The sequence below is a fragment of the Crocuta crocuta genome, unplaced genomic scaffold, assembly GCF_008692635.1.
Source record: "Crocuta crocuta isolate KB4526 unplaced genomic scaffold, BGI_CrCroc_1.0 scaffold141, whole genome shotgun sequence".
Classification (NCBI taxonomy): Eukaryota; Metazoa; Chordata; class Mammalia; order Carnivora; family Hyaenidae; genus Crocuta; species Crocuta crocuta.
Genome location: NW_027527951.1, coordinates 4,202,268 through 4,223,464, shown reverse-complemented (window position 1 = coordinate 4,223,464; position 21,197 = coordinate 4,202,268). Strand labels below are relative to the sequence as shown.

General features: G+C 41.9%; 1 pseudogene; it reads left to right on the top strand.

Annotated features, from left to right (window-relative positions):
* Window positions 1-20,257, top strand: part of LOC144221993 (elongation factor 1-alpha 1 pseudogene) — a 62,667-nt pseudogene extending 42,410 nt beyond the window's left edge.
* The last annotated feature ends 940 nt before the right edge of the window (window positions 20,258-21,197 follow it).

Genomic DNA, 21,197 nt, shown 5'->3' with positions numbered 1-21,197 from the left:
TTTTTTTTTTTTTTTTTTTTTTTTTTTTTTTTTTTTAGTTTTTCCTAAAAACATACTGAGTCTCATCCAGTTGAAAACAAGATGGAGATAACAGTTTTAAAAGTACCCATTTGAGTCTGCTCGCAGGAACTGTGCCCTCCCAGAGGACCTACCCCCTGTGCTGTGCTGCTGGGTGGCGATGGGTGGTGACAACAAAAGGAGCCTGGAGTAAACATGCAAAGAACTGCTTCATGTGTTACAGACATTGTTTAGCATGTTTATTATAACTTCTGAAGCCAGAGAATGGATTCCTACATGGAATGGTATGACCTCACTGAATATTGTATTTCACTTAGCTCTAGAAGCAATGAAATCTGTATCAAGTCATAAATTATATAAGATAGATGAAAGTAACATCTGAAATACACTTAATGGATCAAAGGGAAGAGATTTTAACTTATTTTAAGAAATTAATTTGAGACATTTTGGATCACAAAATAATGATAAATCCTTGAAACATACATTATCACCCACATTTTTCCATTATGACATATGTCATTCCCATTAAAGAGTATAAATAGCATCTATGCACACTTTCGAGAACAGTAAAATAAATAGCCATATTCCCAACACCCCCTTTAAGAAACAGAAGGTTCCCAGTATCTTTACAATCCCCATTTTCATTATTGGGTCCCTTATTCAACCCGCCCCCCTCAAAGTTGTGGTTGTGGTTGGGAGCCTACGTTTTGTGTTTATCATTCATTCTCCTGCATTTCCTTATGATTTTGTTACATAATGTATGCATCCACACACAATAATATATTTTTTAAGTTTATTCATTTTTGAGAGAGAGAGAGAGAAAGTGAAAGTGTGAGTGGGGAAGGGGCAGAGAGAAAAGGAGGCACAGGATCTGAAGCAGACTCCAGGCTCTGAACTCTCAGCACAGAGCCTGATGTGGGGATCGAACTCATGAAGCATGAGATCATGACCTGAGCTGAAGTCAGACACTTAACCAAGTGAGCCACCCACGGCCCCCTCAACACAATAATATTTTTAAACTTTGCAGACTACTGAGATGTATATAAATGGAATCTGTTGTATGTGTTCCTCTGTGGCTTTTTTCCTTTCAGTGTTACATTGAACATTCAATCATGTTGATGCCTGAGCTGCCCTTATTCCTGTTTATTGCAAAGTAGTGTCTATTTGTGATAGTGTCCCACAAATATTTTTATCCATTCTAATTGTTACATATAGGTCATACTCTTTGCAGATGTAAGCATACAGAATGTGAAATAATTTAGAAATACTGTTTTTCTGTTATAGATGTAAGCTGAGATAGAAGACGTTCTCTAGAATAGTATACGTTTTTCTGTTACCTGAATAAGATATAAACTAGTTTTGCAAAATTTTTACAAAACAAGACTTTGAGAGGTGCCTGGTTTAAACATCCAGCTCTTGCTTTCGGCTCAGGTCATGATTTCACAGTTCATGGGTCCAAGCCCCTCATTGGGCTCTGTGTTCATAGTGCAGAGCCTTCTTGGGATTTGCTCTCTCTCTCTCTCTCACTCTCTCTCAAAATAAATAAACTTCAAAAAATAAAAAAAACCCATTTTGATTATAAGGGATGTTTTTTGATATCTGCTAGTCCATTCTCTTCTATTCCATTTCATTTTATTTAAAAAATTCTGGTTAGGTCCCTTTATATGGATCCCTAGAGCTACTATGGGTCACAGCCCGTCAGCCTCGGCTTTCCCAGTGCTGCACTGGCACTAGGGAAGGAGTCCCTGGGTCGCGGAGAGTACCCCGCTTTACGGGACAGTGCCGGAGTGCTTTCCAATCACCTGAGCCAAGTCACTTCCCCAACAGAAGCAGCACAAGCATTCTCTTTGTTCTACAGCTTTGTTAACATTTGATATTGTCAGAGTTTCGCATTGTCTGGTTCACTATGCTCCATGCTTTTGATAAAAGAATACTGAACAGGAACCCAATTTTAAAGCCCACCACTGGGAATCCAAATTAGGGTAAACCTACTCAGGCTGTCAGTAAAAATTACACATTCAGAAGAGATCAGAAGATTCCATTTGTGGGCATTCTAGTATATGCGATTATTTTAGGGAAAAAAAGTGAGTTATGCACAGTGCATGCACTAAACAGTGATCTTGAATCAGCTGTTCAGATCCCAAACTGACTCTCTTGGTGAGTCAGATTGTCCAGATCAATAGTCAATGATGAAAAACATCAACCTGCAGTTGTAAAAAACACCTACTTGGAGCTTTAATCTGAGCCAACAGAAATTTTAGCAATACCAATAAGCAAGTAAAATGTGGTTTTCGGAGCACATATCTACAACATACTGAAGAAATTCCTGGTGCTGTCTTCGTGCTCTTTCTGTTTAAAGCGTGGACAGCTCTGTAATTCCTTGGCTTTCCCACTGTCTTCAATGAACGATTGGAAGAGATTAGAATAATCTGCTTCTTTCACTCTTACTTCTAAATCCTTGAGATAAATTTCTGGTGAACATGCCACTCGCTAGTGGTCAGTTCGGGGCTTGGAGGCAAGGTAACTTGTTCTCGCTGGCTTGTGCCTCTCACAGGCCAGTGGAAGGTTCAGGAGTGCAGGATTTCTAAATCTCCATGCACACAATCCTTCAGGGGCTCGCAGCATCCCCCGCCCTGTCATTCCCAGCGCTGAGGCAAGTCAGCAAGACCAAGGAAGTCAGTTAAGTTATCTTCTTGCAGGCAGGCAGCGGATTTATTTATGGCAAATTCTTTGGCCACTTGCCAACATAAAACATGTTCACACAAAATCGGCTGGGGAGGGGAGGCCGAGAAAGGAAGACAGCGAAGCTGAACCCTGGCCCCTAGCATCACGAGGGCTTCCGAACATGACAGTTTCTAAGGCAGTTTCAGAAGGGCTGTTTGAGGGGAGGTTTCCTACTCTGGCTTTGGAAAAAAAGATGTATCCTAATATTAGGTTGATCTTTCTGCTGCCCGGAAAATGCTATTTTGTAGGATTTTAATATGTTCCCTTTGGCAAAGCAGCACGTAAGACCCATGAAAGGGGCATAACCCCGGTAGGAATTCAGACAGAAGATTTTGTCCTGGCTCAGCTGGCAGTTTGGCAATTAAAAAATAATTTCCATTTAGAACTTGTCAGAAGATTTTTAGATCCATACAGTTTCATCTACATTCACAGATTAAATGCAACCTACCACACCTGTTGCCATTTAACTCTCTGAGTATGTTCTCTTATTTTTTCTTAAAAAAAAATAAATAAATAAAATACTGGTCACTAATAGCAGGACTCTCCATGCAGAGTATTTTCCATTAGTTAACTGTGAGTTGTTAAAACTTAGGGTTTTAATAAAATTATTTGAGAATTCACATTTAATAAATAAATTTAATAAAATTATTTGAGAATTCACATTTATGTTTTAAAGAAGCTCTATTTAAATGTGAGTTGAAAGGCTGAAATAAATAAGAACTTTTAGTTTATAGACATTCTTAGGTTTACCACAGGTTAATATTCATGTAATAACATTTGTTCATCATTCATTCATAACACCGTGCCAGACACATACCCAACATTTACGAAGAACTTCATACTTTGCAAAGGATTCTCATGTGTCATTTCACGAAAGCCCAGAAGAACCCTGAGACTATGTTTTAGTGGGTCCACTCAGACTGGGAATGACGACATTCACTGAAGGACTGCTGGACACCTGTTCAACCAGGCTGAGCCTGGTGGGTGTGCCAGCTGCGGCCGGCCAGGGAAGCAGGGTATCTGAAGGCATTGGGACTTTGGTCACAACTCACCCCTGCCTCCTCTCTTTCTATCCAGAGCCAGCCCCAGTGCTTTGGATGCCAAGGATGACATAAAGACCATACCGTTAGTGATGGAGTTGCTCACAGAACGTTTCATGTTGGAACTTCACAGATGGAGAAACCTAGGCGGAGGAAACATTTTTGCTAACTACCTAGTCCCTGGTCCAGGAAAACCCAGGGGATAATTTTTGTATTGACCACACTGCTTCATTAGTGTTGCCTTTTCCTTTGCAGTAACTGTGAGACTCCTGATTATTTTGTGGCTATTTGAGCTGCTATATTAAGTAAAAAATTTCCCAAATGGGTGATAACAAGTTGGAAACATTCCTGAATAATTAGGAAAAGGAGTGATTCTTAAATATACTCAGGAGGTATTCAGAACAGCTGGAGGTTATACCTAAGACCTAAAAAGCTGATAAAATAACCAACAGGCAAACCAATCAGCTAATGATGTGTACTGAGGAATTCTGCTTAATAAACCTTGCAACCTGTTGTGAAGACAAGTTAGCTTTCTGCCTTTACCTTTTGTCGGCAAGAATATGTTTGATACTGTCTTGCATATATTAACAGATTACATGGAAATAGTTGCCAAGTCTTTCACCCCCTATGTTCCTGGTGGTACTAATAGGTACGGATACTCTGGCAAAGGAGGGAAAAGAGGAAAATGTTGGCCATGATTAAAACAAGTAGTAGGTTTCCTGTCCCCTTGGGGAAGTTTGAATGGGCACATGTGACTCGGGTTAAGAAAATACCAAATAAGTGTCAGCTGCTTTGGGGTCTGCATCTTGTTAGAAGACAGGAAAGCGATTGGCCAAGGAGTTGGTTGAATGCTGAGGACATGAGGAGTTACAGGAATTCTTAGTTGCTCTCAAGATTCAGTGCATAGAGTGAGGTTCCAGCAGCTGGGAAGCCGGACACAGGAGCCAGTGCCCTCAAAGTCTCACCTGCCTGATGGGGAAAAGTAAGCCCAAGGACAGCCAAGGACAGAGGATAATGCCAGCTGCCGTTGTCTTCTCACCTCAAACTCATACATGTGCAGACCATGAATTGGTTAACCCAACATCCACGCCCAGTTGTCTACTTCTACTGTGGCAAATGGGAGAAGCCGGATGCTCGCCTTCACATCCTGTGTCCCCGGCAGCTTGGCCCAGACATGGGAGACAGGCAGAAGACTGCAGTCGGGTGGTAAGTAGAGGTGTGGAGTAGGATTCTGGAAAAACTTTTGCTTTCCTAATAAAAGGGCCATATGTGCCTTCTTTGATCCTAATCNACACTGTCTTATGAAGGTGGGAAAGGACCTGAGGGTCACTGCTTCTGCCATTGTTGAGCCGCTAAACTAACAGCAGCACTTGCCTACCTGTAGAGTTCTTGTTGTATGAGAAAAATAAAGCCCTATTTGCTGGGGCCACTGTAAGACCTTTTTGACACCTGCCGTTGAAACACTCCTTACCTTATGACATGCACATCATGCAAGTTTTCTCCTGATGAAAGCGTCTCCTAGACCTCTGCAGGGAACGTTGTCTTCCTGTGTTGCAGATGTTTCTGGGCAGGCTAGGGAAGGCAGTGGAGCCCACACCTCTTGACGATATTCCGTGAAACCATCTGGAGGGATTGATAAGCTACCGCTTGCATGGATGAGCTACAAGGTATAATGATAGGTTATCCAAAAATGAACTTACTGACTCACTGGCATTTTCCCCCTGAATTATGATTCCAATAATTTGATAAATTTAGGATTCCTCCACTCTCCTGTCATTTCCATTCCTGCAGTTTGGGCACAGTCAGTGGGGGACACTGGGTATGGGGAAAAACATAGAGAAGAAAGCCTGTAAGAATGAGAGCTAGAGACAGAAAGACCTTTGTAGGATGGGTAGAACAGAGGTTCCGAGGAAAGTTGTGTTCTATTTATTGTGTTTCCTCTCAGTTAATATTTTTGGAATGGTAAAAAATATTTTTTAATGTTTATTTTTGAGAGAGAGAGAGACATGGTGTGAGTGGGGGGAGGGGCAGAGAGAGAAGGAGACACAGAATCCAAAGCAGGCTCTAGGCTCTGAGCTGTCAGCACAGAGCCCAGTGCGGGGCTCGAACCTACGAACTGTGAGATCATTGCCTGAGCCAAAGTCAGACGTTTAACTGAGCCATGCAGGTGCCTGTGAAATGTTTCAAATGAGATAGCATTATTCATTTGAAAACAACAACTGTATGTCTGTTAGTCTTGGTTTATTTTAGAATCAGGGGTGCCTTAGTGGCTCAGTTGGTTAAGCATCTGACTTCGGCTCAGGTCATGATCTCCTAGTTCGTGAGTTCAAGCCCCACATCTGGCTCTGTGCTGACAGCTCAGAGCCCGGAGTCTGCTTAGGATTCTGTGACTCTTCCCCTACCCAGCTTGTGCGCTCTCTCTCTCTCTCTCCCCCTCCCTCCCTCTCCCTCCCCTCTCTTTCTCCTCCTCCTCCTCCTTCTTCTTTTCTCAATAAATAAACATTAAAAAAATTAAAAAACCAAAGAACCAAAGCCCAAAATTTACTCCAAGGGAAACTTTTCTTCTGAAAAATGCATCTCCAGCCTTCTCCCCATCTTCTATTCAGAAAGGATTAGAAACCTACTAAAAATGTCTAATCTTCTGTGTTCTGTGGTTCTGTTTTCAAGCAGAAGGGGATAAAGTTGGATGATCTATACCTTTAGAGAAGGGGTGGCATCTATTGAGTTTTACATTTTGCTAAGTGTGATGAAAACGAAATAAAACAGGTGCCCTTCAGATGAAGGGCTGAAATCTGCAAAGGTTTTTCCATTCAGCTTAACTGGAATGTGTCTTTCTGGTGTCAGATTTGGCAAGGGCTTAGAAATTGAGTTCTCCCTTATGTGGGGTATTGTGAAGGGAGATGTCAGGGGCCAAATGTGAATGTTTGAGAGTTAAAACTCACTGCAAGTGTCTTCTATAACTATATTCTGCTCTTTTTACCCCTGTAAAATCAGATAAATCTTCAGAACTCTTCACATTTCAAACACAATATTTTTTCATGTCCATGAAATAATTTTCCGAAGCTCTCAAGTATCCTTGCTCAGGGCATGTGGCTTTTATGTCTGTTCGGGGCATACCAAAAACTTTATTAGTTTTGCCTCCCAAGAACTCCAGGGCTGAACTCCTATCCATACTGTTAACCTGGTTAGATATTTAAGAACACTGGCAGAGACTTATCAGAGGCCGCCTCTGTGAGTCTTGGAATGGTGATTGTGGCAAATGGCTGAATCATTCAGTACTTTGTGTATGTTTTTAAAAGGTTCTTTAATCATATTTTAAAAGGAAAAAGGAAATGGTTTCTTAGCTATATTCAAGGTACATCTTCCAGTAATCTCACATGTATTTTATAATTTACTTCCTAATTTACAAGTGACACTGACTTGTGTGTGTGCGTAGAACTTGGACTAGGCAACACGCCTGGAAGAAAATCTGTAGTAGACTCACATATAATACCCTGTCCTGACACAGTGCTCCAATTCCACCTAGGCCTAGAAGGGAAGCACTAACATGGGCTTTCTTATCCAGGAAACTGGAAGATATTCTATTAGCTAGGGAGTTTTGGCCCATCTTTGCTACACTGTGCAGGTGACTCCCTGAATGTAACTGACTTCTCTCCCCAACGCTGGTTGGAGCAAGACGTGGTGGGGCTGTACTTGGGGAGAGAATGGGAGGAAGGCGCTTTCACCAAGAGTCAGTGACTCACCCCCACCTCTGTCACCCTAAGGATCGACTTATTTTGCCATCTCACGAGACTGTTTGGCCTTTGGCTCAGAGGAGGATGATTTTAGAATCAAGAATGGCCAGGAAGATGGTAAAGAACTAGATTTGTGGTAGTCAATTTAGCTGTTTTTCAGGCTTCCTGAGCTGTGTACGCCAAGAGGGCCATGTTGAAAGTCTTGTGTTGGCCAAAAATAGGGTTCAAAACTGCCCAGCGAAAACATAAGTGGCACATTCCAAAGTCCTGTTTCTGAGAGGAGGAAGATTTGGTAACTAACTTACATTGATTTTATGGGTTAATAAACTGTCAGCAGTTTGGAGATATAGTTATTTCTTTTTCTTTTTTTTAAAGTTTATTTATTTATTTTGAGAGAGACCGAGAGAGCATGAGCAGGGGAGGGGCAGAGAGAGGAAGAGAGAGAGAATCCGAAGCAGGCTCCCTGCGGTCAACGCACAGAGCCCGACACAGGGCTAGAACCCATGAAACCATGAGATCATGACCTGAGCCGAAATCAAGAGTCAGCTACTTAACGGACTGTGCCACCCAGGTGCCCCATGGAGATACAGTCATTTTTATCTAACAAGTCTCTATCAGCTAATTAATGCTATATTTGTAAGAAAATGAGATGAAAGCCATTTTTCTAATTATGTATTTAACCTACAAAACACAGAATACTGAAGAAATAAAATTGTTGATAAGATTATGCAAGTATGAAATTGGGGATTTTTAGATATCAGATATTATGTTACAAGAACATTTATTAGGGGAATTTGGGGAAGGAACCAGTTTTCTTAGAAAAATGTGAGCGCACATGAAATTTCCATCTCTGGATTTCTCTTTATACTAGGGGTGAATGGTTCATTTTGAGGAACTGGAATTTATCTGGTTTTGTTCTATTCGCTTTGTGTTTAAAGGCACATGCCTTCTGGGGCTCCTGGGTGGCTTAGTCGGTTAAGCGTCCGACTTTCGCTTAGGTCATGATCTCGCGGGTTCGTGAGTTTGAGCCCCGCGTCGGGCTCTGTGCTGACTGCCAGCTCGGAGCCTGGAGCCTGTTTCAGTCTGTGACTCCCTCTCTCTGGTCCTCCCCTGCTCGCGCGCTCTCTCTCTCTCCTAGAAATAAAAACATTAAAAAAAATATATATAATGGCACATGCCTTCTATATCTGAGCATCAGAATAGACACTTACCTAATCTTAGTTAGTCTATCCAGGGCCTGGAGGAAAGGTATATTCAGGTTGTGAGAGAACTCCGAAGAATTAGATTTTCCAATGTTTCTTTTGAAGTTGAAATTTGTATTTGAAACGTTGGGGAAAAATCATACAGGGAAGATACTCCGCTGCTCCAGAGTGAGTTGTTAACGGAGCTCCAGTGTGGACCATGGGAGCTAGTTCCTTGGGGCAAACGCTGGGAAATGGTGCATGATTCTCAGAATAATTCCTCTGAGGCGGCAAGGAGGTTTGAGTACTTCTATACCGGGTCTCAACATTAGCACCTGATCTTAGATTCTCATGTAACAATGTATCCTGGATGGGATCCTGAGAGAGACAATGGACATTTTCTGTCTGAGGGCTGCCTCCAGGGAGTGTGCGTTCCCTGCCACGTGTACCTCCATAGTTCTGGCAGGAGTCCCCTGTCACTGAGAGGCAGACCCTGCCCATTGGAAGTCACCCGGAGTAACCGAATAGTGGGGCTCCGGGAATATGGGGGAAATGCTGACGGGATCAGACACCGTGCAAAGTGGCATTACAGCAGGTGGCCCAAGAATCTGCACGTGGAGTGGTTTTTCATGTTGCAGACTCATCCGTATGCAGGAAAAGCTTGAAAACCTCGAATATAGCTCTCAATCAATGAATCGTAGATTATCAAAGGATTGTGTAATGCAATTCTTACTTTGCAGCTCAGGGAATTTAAGTCCAGACAGTTTAAATGGCCAGGGAATGTGTAAGAACCACCTTTGCCACAAGCGTCTCATTATTTAATGAATTGTGATGAGTAGATGATCTGGTTATCATCAGTTCGGTTATCCAGAAAGTTCTAAAAGATGAATGTGTGTCATGGAGGCACCCTGAGCTCCACTTTGAGCACATTTACCCCAGTCCCTACTTACAGGCAGTCCCCCCGACTCTGTCCACCGTGCGGCATTCCTGTCTGAGCTCCAAGGCTTGAAAACCATTTTCTTCTAGGAACTTACTTTACTCCATACCCTTCAGTACTTGCTTTGGAAAAGACCTTGTAAGTTTATCGACACTAAAACATAAATGACTAAATTAATTTTCTGTTGAACTATTTGTTTAGTAATAGAAAGTAAAGTCTTTACCTTCACTAATGAAGCTTGAATATTTTCAGGTGGGGGGGGAGTTCATTTTGGGTTCAGAGGGCCTAAGTTAAGTATTCATACACATGGATTTTCACATAGCATTTGGAAAACGCTGATCTTCTAGCCAGAAAAGCACTTCATGTCAGATGAGATTGGTTTGCCCTGGGGCACAGCAATGGTTCTTAGAAGAGAGAATGAGTGTTTCACAACTATAAATCCAGGCAGTCACGCTAATAGAATCATTACTAGAGTTTTGCAATATGGAAATATCCCATTGTAGTTTTATAATATTGTGTCAGATACAAAGATAAAGCCCGTTTTAAATTACAACCTAATATTAATGGCAACTATTCAGAAAGAATCAGAAAATATTCAAACTGCACATTTTTTTAAAAATTCAGTATTTGGCTTTGAACTGCTGTACTGTTTCCCCAATCAGGTTTTGTAATACATTGCATTTTATTATATTCACTATTAATAGCTATCTATCATCTTCTCAACTCCTCTGCGCCAGATAAAATGTTAAGGGATTTTAGACTGTAATTAATTTAACTTTACAATAACCTTGCATGATAGGTATTTTTATCTTCATTTTATGAACATAAATGAATTTAAGCACTTAAGTAAAAGATTCAATGCCTGGCACATAATAGATATTCTGTAAATATTTCTGACTCAGAATGAGTGACGATTTGCCCAAAGCCATAAAGCTTTGGGGCAGCAATGGAGCCAGCCAGAGGGCTCTGCAGGTCTGGCCGTGAGAACAGAGGAGGTTTTCAGCAGCGATTCCGAAGCCTCGGAAATCAGAATCAGCTTGGCCTAGAGCAGGATCTGCAGAGTTAACATTGTTCAATCCAGTTACTGTCCTGAGGTTACTCCCTCTTGAGAGTTGAGTTTGTCTTCTTCACGTCCACCCTATTCAATATTGTCAGCTCATAACTCTGTCAAGGACTCTGACTCCCTTCCTGCTCAGGGTCCCATATCATTCATTTGTTCGTGAGCTCATCAACCATCTATTGAGAATCTGCTATGTCCTGGGGAGCTGGCTAGTTTCTAGAGACACAGAAAAGGAAGACTGTTGAGTAAGATGGAGACTGTGCCAGTGGTGTGCACAAGTAATCTAGAACATGACTGAACAGACCTAATGAATTCTTCCCAGGGTTCCAAAGAAAAGTGCTTTTGTGCGGAACATTTTAGTGGCTCAGTGAACTACTGAACAAATGAGAACATACCACTCAGATATTGGATTTTAAACTTCTAGACCATTTAATATAAAAGGCTTGAGAGTAAACCGGCAGAGAGAGAGGCATTTTCTTATACACTGTGTCCCTTTCTCCTAGGCCAGCGCAAGCATTTCTGAACTATTCCTCCCCACCCATCTAAGAAGGATCCTATATCCTATACCCTGACACAGACATAACCATCATAAAACCTAAAATGCAGGTAACTGGATGAGACAGCCCTGGTAGATACTTTTTTTCTTTTTTTTTAGCTGGCATAATTCCCAGAGCATGATTCCCGTGTGACATGAGTCCTTTATGAAGTTCTGGTGGCTGATAGTAAGTAGCTGTTGCTGTTGCAAGGTCCAGGCATGCTCTGGAGCAAGATCTTCACTAAGAGTACAGAATCCTAAAAAGGAAGTTCTTACATCTGAATGCTTCCCTACACCAAAGGTCTATCTTGTCACAAAATTATTTGTGATCGTCAGATGTATCTGGGTTTGTTCAGAGAACTTGTGGAGAAGGCATTTTCAGTGCTGAGTTTTAGGGCAAAAGGCTAACCCACGTAGTGTCACAGAATAGTTGAACTGTCCTTTACAGCTTTTTCCAGGTTTCAGATAAAATGTTTTTGCAAGGAACATTTTTCCCCCTCCAAGGCTCATGTTAAAATAAAGGTCAGGAAATTCAGTCGAGTAAACAAGTTAGCCACAACTTTCATCCAAAGGGGCGCGCATCACAGGTGTTGCTCGGTGCTGCTAGTATCGGTTTAAACACATTGGTTACGGTTATATATAGCACTTCAAGTCCAAACATTCACTGCAGCTCCGTCATCGCTTACTCAGGTTGTCCCGGCTAATTCCTCTCGGGCTGTTTCTTTGCCAAGTTTAAAAAGTAATGGAGTCTAAACTGTAACAGAGAAGAATCAACTTCTCCATTTTAGAAAAAGGGAAAAAGTTTCCCCTCATTTCTTTACCTTTAAAAGGAAGCTTTTCATATGCAAATGATTTTGTAAATAAGTACGGTGAGTTAATGGGGCAAGGAAAGCAATGAGTTCATTTTGGTAGATGAAAGTTTTAGAAATTAAAGTCATAAGGAAAATTTATGTTTTTTGTATTTGTAGTTTTTATTTATTTTGAGAGGGAGAAAGAAAGCTCCAGATTGCAAGCAGGGGAGACACAGAGAGAGNGGGGGGGGGGGGGTTCGAATTCATGAATCCTGAGATCATGACCTGAGCCAAAATCAAAAGTCAGGCGCTTAACTGACTGGACTCCTGACAAGCGAATGTCCCTGTATTTGTATTTTTAAGTTTTAATTTTAATTCCAGTTAGTTAACACAGTGTTATATTAGTTTCAGGTGTACAATATAGTGATTCAACAGTTCCGTACATTACTCAGTGCTCATCATCACAAGTGCACTCCTTAGTTATAATTTTTAAAAGCCATGGAAGATAAAAAGACTAATGTCCCTATTATGTGTTTGAAGTAAAATTTTCTTTGAAAGGAAATCTACATAGTAATATATACAATTCATAAGTGTACAGCTTGATATTAAATACACCTGTGCAACCAGCATTCCTGGCAAGAACCAGATCATCACCAGAGCATTTTCTCAGAAGCCCTTCTTTCGTTCTTTGCTAGTCAATATCCTAACCTACCCTTAAGAGTAACCAGAACCCTGACTTCCAACATCATGAACTACTTTTGCCTGTGTTTTGTAATACTTTGTATACATGGAAATACGCGGTATGCACTATTTTTGTGTCTGGATAATAGTGCTGGTGGCAACACGGTCGTACACCTCTTCCGGTGAACATGTGCATGAATTTCTTTTGGGTATAAACAGAAGAGTGGAGGGGGTGGGTTATGGAGTGTGTGTATGTACGTTCCCTTATGGTAGGTAAGGCCGGGCGGTTTGCTAAGTGGCTCTCCATGCTTTATTTTTACGCACACCTGAGCTACCCTGTAATGCTTTTCCCAATCTCGTTTGTCATGAGATTTTCTTAAACCAAAAAGATTATCTGAAAAACATGCTGCTGCATATATTTAAAGATAACTTTGCTAATACAGTTATTTTGAGTGAAGCTTTTGGAGTTAAACCATAATTGTGGAAACCTATCTTCACAGGGGTACTAACAACTCTACCTAAAGGCCAGGCTATAAGTTCCGCAGTGAAAGTTGAATCACCATGAGGCAAGGCTATAGTCTGGCTTGGAAATAGAGTGTATATTCTAATGTTACATAACCCAACTTTTCATGTGGCAGAAAGATACTAGATGGCTTTCCAGGAAAATAGGTGAACAAAAAAATAGGTGAAAAGAGTTCCTAACTCTTTTCCCCCAAATACATCCGTTTTTAATTGCAAGCAACTGAAACCAACTCTGGTTAATTTAGAAGAAATTTGATTAAAGGATATTTAGTAACTCGGTGAGTCTCTGAGAGGTTCAGAGAACCAGGCTTAGAGACATTTCAGTTCTCTCCAGACCAACTGCCAGTCCCAGGGGTGTATAGATCCTACAGCCTGATGGGTACCCGGTTCCCCAAGATGGCATCAGTCAGTCTCATATCCTGGTATCTTGCTTGTGCAATCTCCTTCCACATCAAAGCAGGGATTCTCTGTGTGGCTAGTACTTTGCAGAGGTGACAGTGTGTGACTCCTGAGGCTAGGTTATAGAGGACCCTGAAGCTTCTACTCGGTCTCTGAGATTGCACAGGCAGAGACGAAGGGAGAGGGGTCACGCTCTGAGGATATGCAAGGAGCCCTGTGGAGAGGAACGATGGCGCCCTGCTAACAGCCAGCACTGACTTACCAGCCAGGTGAGTGAGTCACCTTGGAAGGAAGTGCGCCTGAAGATGACTGCAACCCCGACTAATGTCTTCCCTCCAAATTTCTGAGGGACTTGTCCAGGGCCACACACATGTGCTGCTCTGAATTTTTGCCCACACCATAGGAGTAAGAAATATTTATCGTTGTCTAAAGCCATTACGTTTGGGGGTAAGTTGTTACCCAGCAACAGATAGCGAATCACCAGTCATAGATCCGGGACACTGCCGTTGGAAGTGTTGGCACCCCTGCCTCTGGGAACTAGATGTATCTGCAGGCAGCCTCGCCGAAATGGATTCTGCACAGTCCCCTCTTCTTCAGTTTATGGCTTCTGATTCAAAGTCTGGGCTCTTTGCATTTGACTAACACTACCTGGCTTCAGGTGCCCACATTTTAGTTGTATAGAAGACTTGTAAATGTAAGTAACTAACCTCTTCAGGTTCTAGAATGGAATGGGGGGCTCTGTCTCAAAAGGAAACTCCCTAAACCTAGGAAGACAGTTTAGATAAGAGGCGTCCAGGAAGAAGACTAAGTGTCCACTAGGCCAGGACTCCTCAAAGCGTGCTGGTCAGTGAATTTTCTGTTCTTGGTGCATGATGAGATAAAGAAAAGGAGAAAAGGCATTCAGAAGCTTCTATAGCAGTTTGACAGTGCCACAGTTTTTTTGTTGTATTTGACAAAAGTACTGATCCACAAGTTGAAAATAAAGCATGAAATTGGTTCTTCACTGCAGATGGTTTGAGAAGCACCGCACTACACCATGTCTATACCAGAGCTTATTTAAAAACACTGGACCTCTCAGCTCTGCCTTGGGAACTTCAGGAGGAAGTTGCTTTTTCATGGGAATGATATCACCGAGTGATCGTTTTCTCTGAATTCCTTTCGTTACTCAAAGATACTGACACTCTTTATATTCAAACCCATTGCTTCAAACAATCAGATTATTGGGGGGAGGGGGAGGGTGCCTGGATGACTCAGTAGGTTAAGCATCTGACTCTTAATCTAGGCTCAGGTCATGATCTCAGTTCATGAAATCAAGTCCAGCATACGGCTCTGTGCTGATGGCACAGAGCCTGCTTGGGATTTTTTCTCTGCCTCTCCCCAGCTTGTGAGTGTTTGTCTCTGTCTCTGTCTCTGTCTCTCTCAAAATAAATAAACTTTAAAAAATAGAATAGAAATTAGATTATTTTGGCCTGGAGATATGATGACGAGAATGAGAGTCATAAACCTGTAATCTCACAACAAATCTATGAGGTAAATATTAACGGTGCCTGTATTAACAGTAAGATAACTGAAACACAGAGAAGTTAAAGAACCTGCTCAGTCACCTAGCTTTTATGTAGCAAAACCAGGCTTTGAGCTCGGGCAGCCTGGCTCTATTTGGAACTTGTATTCTTAGCCACTCTCCCATGCAGCCTCTCTAAGGTAATAAGAAAAAGACTTATTTAATCTAAAATATTAAAGTGTTATGTGGGCATAGACTTTGTTCCCACTTTGGCCTTTGTAGAGCTCTCTCAAAAAATTTGGAGAAAAATGCTATTTTTCTTAATTAGCAATATTTTATATCCTACCAAAGATCTGGTATCTGCCTTTAACAATATTATAATGACCTTGAGACATAATCATGACTCTGGAATATAATTATTTATTAAGACAAATATCTTTGTGTTTTTATGTCATTTATGAATATAGAAGTATCTAGAAATATTGGAAATATCAAGTTATCTTGGAAATATCTCAGTAGCTTTAGAAATATTGGAGTATCTCAAGACCAGCATACAAATCTTCCAGACTTTTAACTTCTAAAGTATTTCTCATGTTAGGTGGATTTCAGCATTATATAGAAATCTTGTCAATGAGATCTGTTTATCTCATTTGATCCTGAAACAACCGTGAATCACTTAGCAGACCATACAGCTGATTTCCAGAAGCCAAAGGACCAATGCACAGTCATGAGGCAGCCATCCATGACCTCAGAGCAAGTCAGGGCAAGTCTGGACTCCACGTCAAAGGCTTTTCCACACCATGTAACAATCCACCCCTAACTGACAGAGCCCTAACTGAGGGTTTCAAGCTCTGTAAATTCTCCGCAAACTTCTAAGACGTGGCGGATAGCTAAAGGTCATGTCACAGTAGGATTAATTTGCAGCCAGAATCAACCAGCCTTTGGCCTCATTTTTGTGTCGTTTGGATGATTCTATCATCAGATCTGTTTCTCTGTATAAAATGTTTCCTGTTTGAGTTTGCTTTTTCAAATGAATGGATTTATTATCCTCGAGGAAGACTTGGCCTCGCTGTGCTGAGAGGGAAAGATGAATGAAAGCTTATAGTTCAAATGCATTTTATGTGGCCTTGCCAGCTGAGAAATGGTTTATGGGCATGATTTTATGGAACGCAGAGGAACGGTGACACACATATTGAATTTATTGAGTCAGGTGTAACAGCACTGGGTAGGTCTAAGGAAAGAGGCACATATGCGGAAAGAGAGGGAGAAGAGTAGAGTTAGTTCACATGGTGCCTTCGTATCTCACTTGGAGAAGTCCAAGATGTGTGAGTTAGAATCTTCCTTTCCAGTAAGCAAAGTAAAAGAGAGAACAGATGATGTCGGAGAAGACTGCTAGAAAAGCTGGACTCTTAGAAGCAGGATTTGCATAATAGCATTGCCTAACACTTACTGAATACCTGATCTCATGTCATCTTGACCACAGCCATTTGAAGTAGGTACCACTGTATTTCATTTTCTATTTTACAGTCCCAGAAGGTAAACTGCCTCTACCATGTAGCTGACAAGAAGTAGATGGAATTCAAGGCCAACTCCATAGCACAGACTCTTTATACTTCTCTATGCTGCCTCGGACTGGGCAGAGGAGAGGTGCCTGGCCCAAGGAGGGGCTGGGAGACAGAACAATCTAAACAAAAGTTGGGAAGTGGACGAGAGTATGTTCTGGGGTCAGAGCAACTGGCCTGACCAGGGGGGTGGTCTAAAGTGGAGGTTTGGGGGCACAAGTTGTACTTGATAAAACTGGAGAATTGTAGAGGAATTAACGGTTACTACAGCAATGGATTCTGAGAAGGAAATGATATCCTAGAAAAAGGCAATGAGAAACAATGAAATCTGGCCATGTGTAGCAACGTGGATGGACCTTGAGGGTGTTATGCTGAGCGAAATAAGTCAGGCAGAGAAGGACAAATATCATATGGTTGCACGTACAGGAGGATTAGGAGGAACTTAACTGAGGAACAAGGGGGAGAAGAAGGGCGGAAATGGTGGGGGAAAGGGAGAGAGGCAAACCATGAGAGACTCTTGAATGCTGACAAAAACTGAGGACTGATGGATGTGGGGGGGAGGGGGGATGGGCATGGAGGAGGACACTTGTGGGGATGAGCACTGAGTGTTATGTGGAAACTAATTTGACAATAAACTATTTGTAAAAAAAAAAAAAGGCATTTCCTTCAGAAGGTGGATCTGGTGGCCATGTGCGGACGGACAGAAAAACATCTTCTCATTCTTGAGAAGATGTTGCACAGGCCAAAAGAGGTGAGTCAGTGAAGCCAAGGACGAGCAGATCTTTTCTCACAGTTTTGACCTTGGGACTATTGACGGAGATCAAGATGTTAGAGGACTCCAAAGTACTTTCGCTTATGTGGGTTTTCTCTCTGTGTGTTCATTGTACTTGAAATTCAAGCAGAAATTTAAAAATATTTTATTGTTAAAAATAATAAGCATGTATATATATTAAGAGCATTTTTAAGAAAAAAATAACTAAAGCAAAAACCGTAGTAAGAAGAGTGGCACTCATTTATGCTTTTGCAAATTTCTTTACTGTCTGGCTTACTGGAATCCAGCTGGCCTGTCATACATTCAATTGTCACATCTTCAGTCCATTGTAATGTCACGTGACATGTGGTCTCTGGAAAACTCCACTGGACGCTTGTGAGAACAAGTGAAAAAGGCAAATGAGACCATGATATAATCACAGTGTTTTGACCTCCCGACACTCTGGGAGATTCTTAAGGACTCTCATGGGCTCTCGGACAAGAGTTTGAGAACCACTGGCCTAGAGGGTGGCAGAGGAGTGAAGACACGGAACCAACACAGAGAAATGAAGCCACAGCACCTGGGGACTAATTAGATATTGGCAGAGGGGCGGGGTGGGGGGGGCTGCAAAGGAAAGACCCTTTCATGATCCAGCCCGGTAAACCTGGGTGACCGGGGAAAATTGCACTGCATCTTACAAAATGAGGAAACACATAGGGAAGGCAGTTTGGTAGGGAAGTTGGTAATTTCTGGTTTTGGTTGTTTGAATGTGAAGTGACAGAGAGACATCCAAGGCCACACAGAACTAGGTCACAGAAGATGACAGAACCTTTTGTTACTGAAAGTAAATCTTCAAAAGTTAATTTAACACGGAAATTTTAAAAGGTAACTTGAAAATGGAAGGTTAATTTACAAATAAAATGGCAGCAGGTACTATAATTTGTATTCAATTCATCACGAAGTATTTACGAAGTGGACCGTTAGAGCAATTGAATTGTATTTGAAAAATTTTATTTCTTAAGATAGAGAATTAGTATGTGGGCATTTATTATACAATTCTTCATAGACTTTTTAAAGTCTGGAATAATTTATAATAAATTTAAAATTTTGAAGTTCATACCACAGACTAATCCATACACATCTCTCCCTCTGTCTCCCTCTCTCTCTCTTCTCTCTCTCTCTCTCTCTCACACACACACACACACACACACACAATATTTACATTCCTTATATCAGATGTTGTTTTATTTCCAGATGCTACGGCCAGGGATGGCCTATTTAGAAAAAGAAATAAAAAAGAGAGGAAGAGAGGACCTACTTGAACTCAAAATCTTGTACCTTTTCTTTAGATATTGAAAAGCAGACTGTAGCTTTTTGTTTTTTCACAACGGGTTTGCCGCCAGAACACAGGTGTTGTGAAAACCACCACTAAACCTAAACCAAAGTGGGAAAGGAAAAGACTGATATCAACATCGTCGCCATTGGACACGTAGATTCGGGCAAGTCTACGACTACTGGTCATCTGACCTACAAATGTGGTGGGATCGACAAAAGAACTATCGAAAAATTTGAGAGGAAGCCTGCTGAGATTGGAAAGGGCTCCTTCAAGTATGCCTGGGTCTTGGATAAACTGAAAGCCGCATGTGAATATGATATCACCTTTGATATCTCCCTGTGGAAATTTGAGAACAGCAAGTACTATGTGACCATCACTGATGCCCCAAGACACAGAGACTTTATCAAAAATATGATTATAGGCACATCTCAGACTGACTGTGCTGTCCTGATCACTGCTGCTGGTGTTGGCGAATTTCAAGCAGGTATCTCCAAGACTGGGGAGACTTGTGAGCATGCCCTTCTGGCTTACACACTGGGTGTAAAACAGCTTATTGTTGGTGTTAACAAAATGGATTCCACTGAGCCACCCTACAGCCGGAAGAGATACGAGGAAATTGTTGAGGAAGTCAGCACCTACATTAAGAAAATTGGCTATAACCCTGAAGCAGTAGCATTTGAGCCAATTTCTGGTTGGAATAGTGATAACACGCTGGAGCCAAGTGCTAACATGCCTTGGTTCAAGGGATGGAGAGTCACCCGTAAAGATGGCAATGCCAGTGGAACCACACTGCTTGAAGCTCTGGATTGCATTGTGCCACCACCTCACCCAACTGACAAGCCCTTGCATCTGCCCCTCTAGGATGTCTACGAAATTGGTGGTACAGTCCCTGTGGATCGAGTAGAGACTGGTGTTCTCAAACCTGCATGGTGGTCACTTTTACCCCAGCCAACATTACAACTGAAGTAAAGTCTGTTGAAATGCACCATGAAGCTTTCAGTGAGGCTCTTCCTGGGGACAATGTGGGCTTCAATGTCAAGAACATATCTGTCAAAGGTGTTTGTTGTGGCAATGTGGCTGGTGATAGCAAAAATGACCCACCAATGGAAACAGCTGGCTTCACATCTCAGTTGATTATCCTGAACCATCCAGGCCAACTCAGTGTTGGCTATGTGCCTGTGCTGGACTATCCCCCAATTCACATTGCCTGCAAGTTCGCTGAGCTAAAAGAGCAGATTGACTGTCGTTCTGGAAAAAAGTTGGAAGTTGGTCCCAAGTTTTGAAATCTGGTGATGCTGCCATCGTTGATGTGGTTCCTGGCAAGAAGAAGTTGAGAGCTTCTCTGACTATCCTCCTCTGAGCGGCTTTGCTGTTCATGACATGCGACAGACACTTGCTGTGGGTGTCATCAAACCAGTGGACAAGAAGGCATCTGGAGCCGGCAAGGTCACCAGGTCTGCCCAGAAAGCTCAGGAGGCTAAATGAATATTACCCCCNCACACTGTTTTCCAGAGGGGCTGCACCAGTTTACATTCCCACCAACAGTGTAGGAGGGTCCTGCACCCCAGTCTTAATCAGTGGTGGAAGAACGGTCTCAGAACTGTTTGTGTCAATTGGCCATTTAGGTTTAATAGTAAGACTGGTTAATGATAACAATGCATCGCAAAACCTCCAGAAGGAAAGGAGAATAATGTTTTGTGGACCATTTGTTTTGTGTGTGTGTGTGTGTGTGTGTGTGTGTGGCAGTTTTAAGTTGTTAGTTTTAAAAATCGGTACTTTTTAATGGAAACAACTTGACCAAAATTCTGTCACGGAATGTTGAGACCCATTAAAACACAAGTTTAATGAGAAAAAAAAAAAGCAGACTATAAGGAAAGGATTTATCTGCAATACAGGCAAAGTACAGGGAAAGTATAAGGCAAATAGGGAGATGCCAGTATTTAGAAGATACCAAAAACCTATAGTTTATTAAGTGTGCAATGAGTCAATCCAATCTGAAGTTCCTAGAGGAGTTTGCAGCATTTAGTAGGAGAGGTGAATGGGAAGCAAGGACTTACTGAGTGTGTGAGGAAGGGTCCGATAGACCTGGGGGCGTTGGAAGAGCAAAGCACTTGGAGCAATGCCTCTGCGTGTGCCTGAAGGCTGCAGAGCCAAGATCTGCTCTGGGCGTGGAGGAGAGCGGAGTGTGAGTTCGACTCAGGCACGGAGTCAAAATTTTGAGACTCTGGGAAAGTTTCTCAATTGTGTAAGCTTTAATTCTAAAATATTTTTTATTAATAAAAATATAGTAAAACTAGTTACTTTCTAGGATTGCAGCTAGGGTCCGCTGAAGCAGGTCAGCCCCAGCCAGCCGCTCTGACTGTATAGCGCTCCTCAGCAGTCCTTCGGCTGCCCTCCAGACTTTAAAGCTCAGAGCATTCGAACT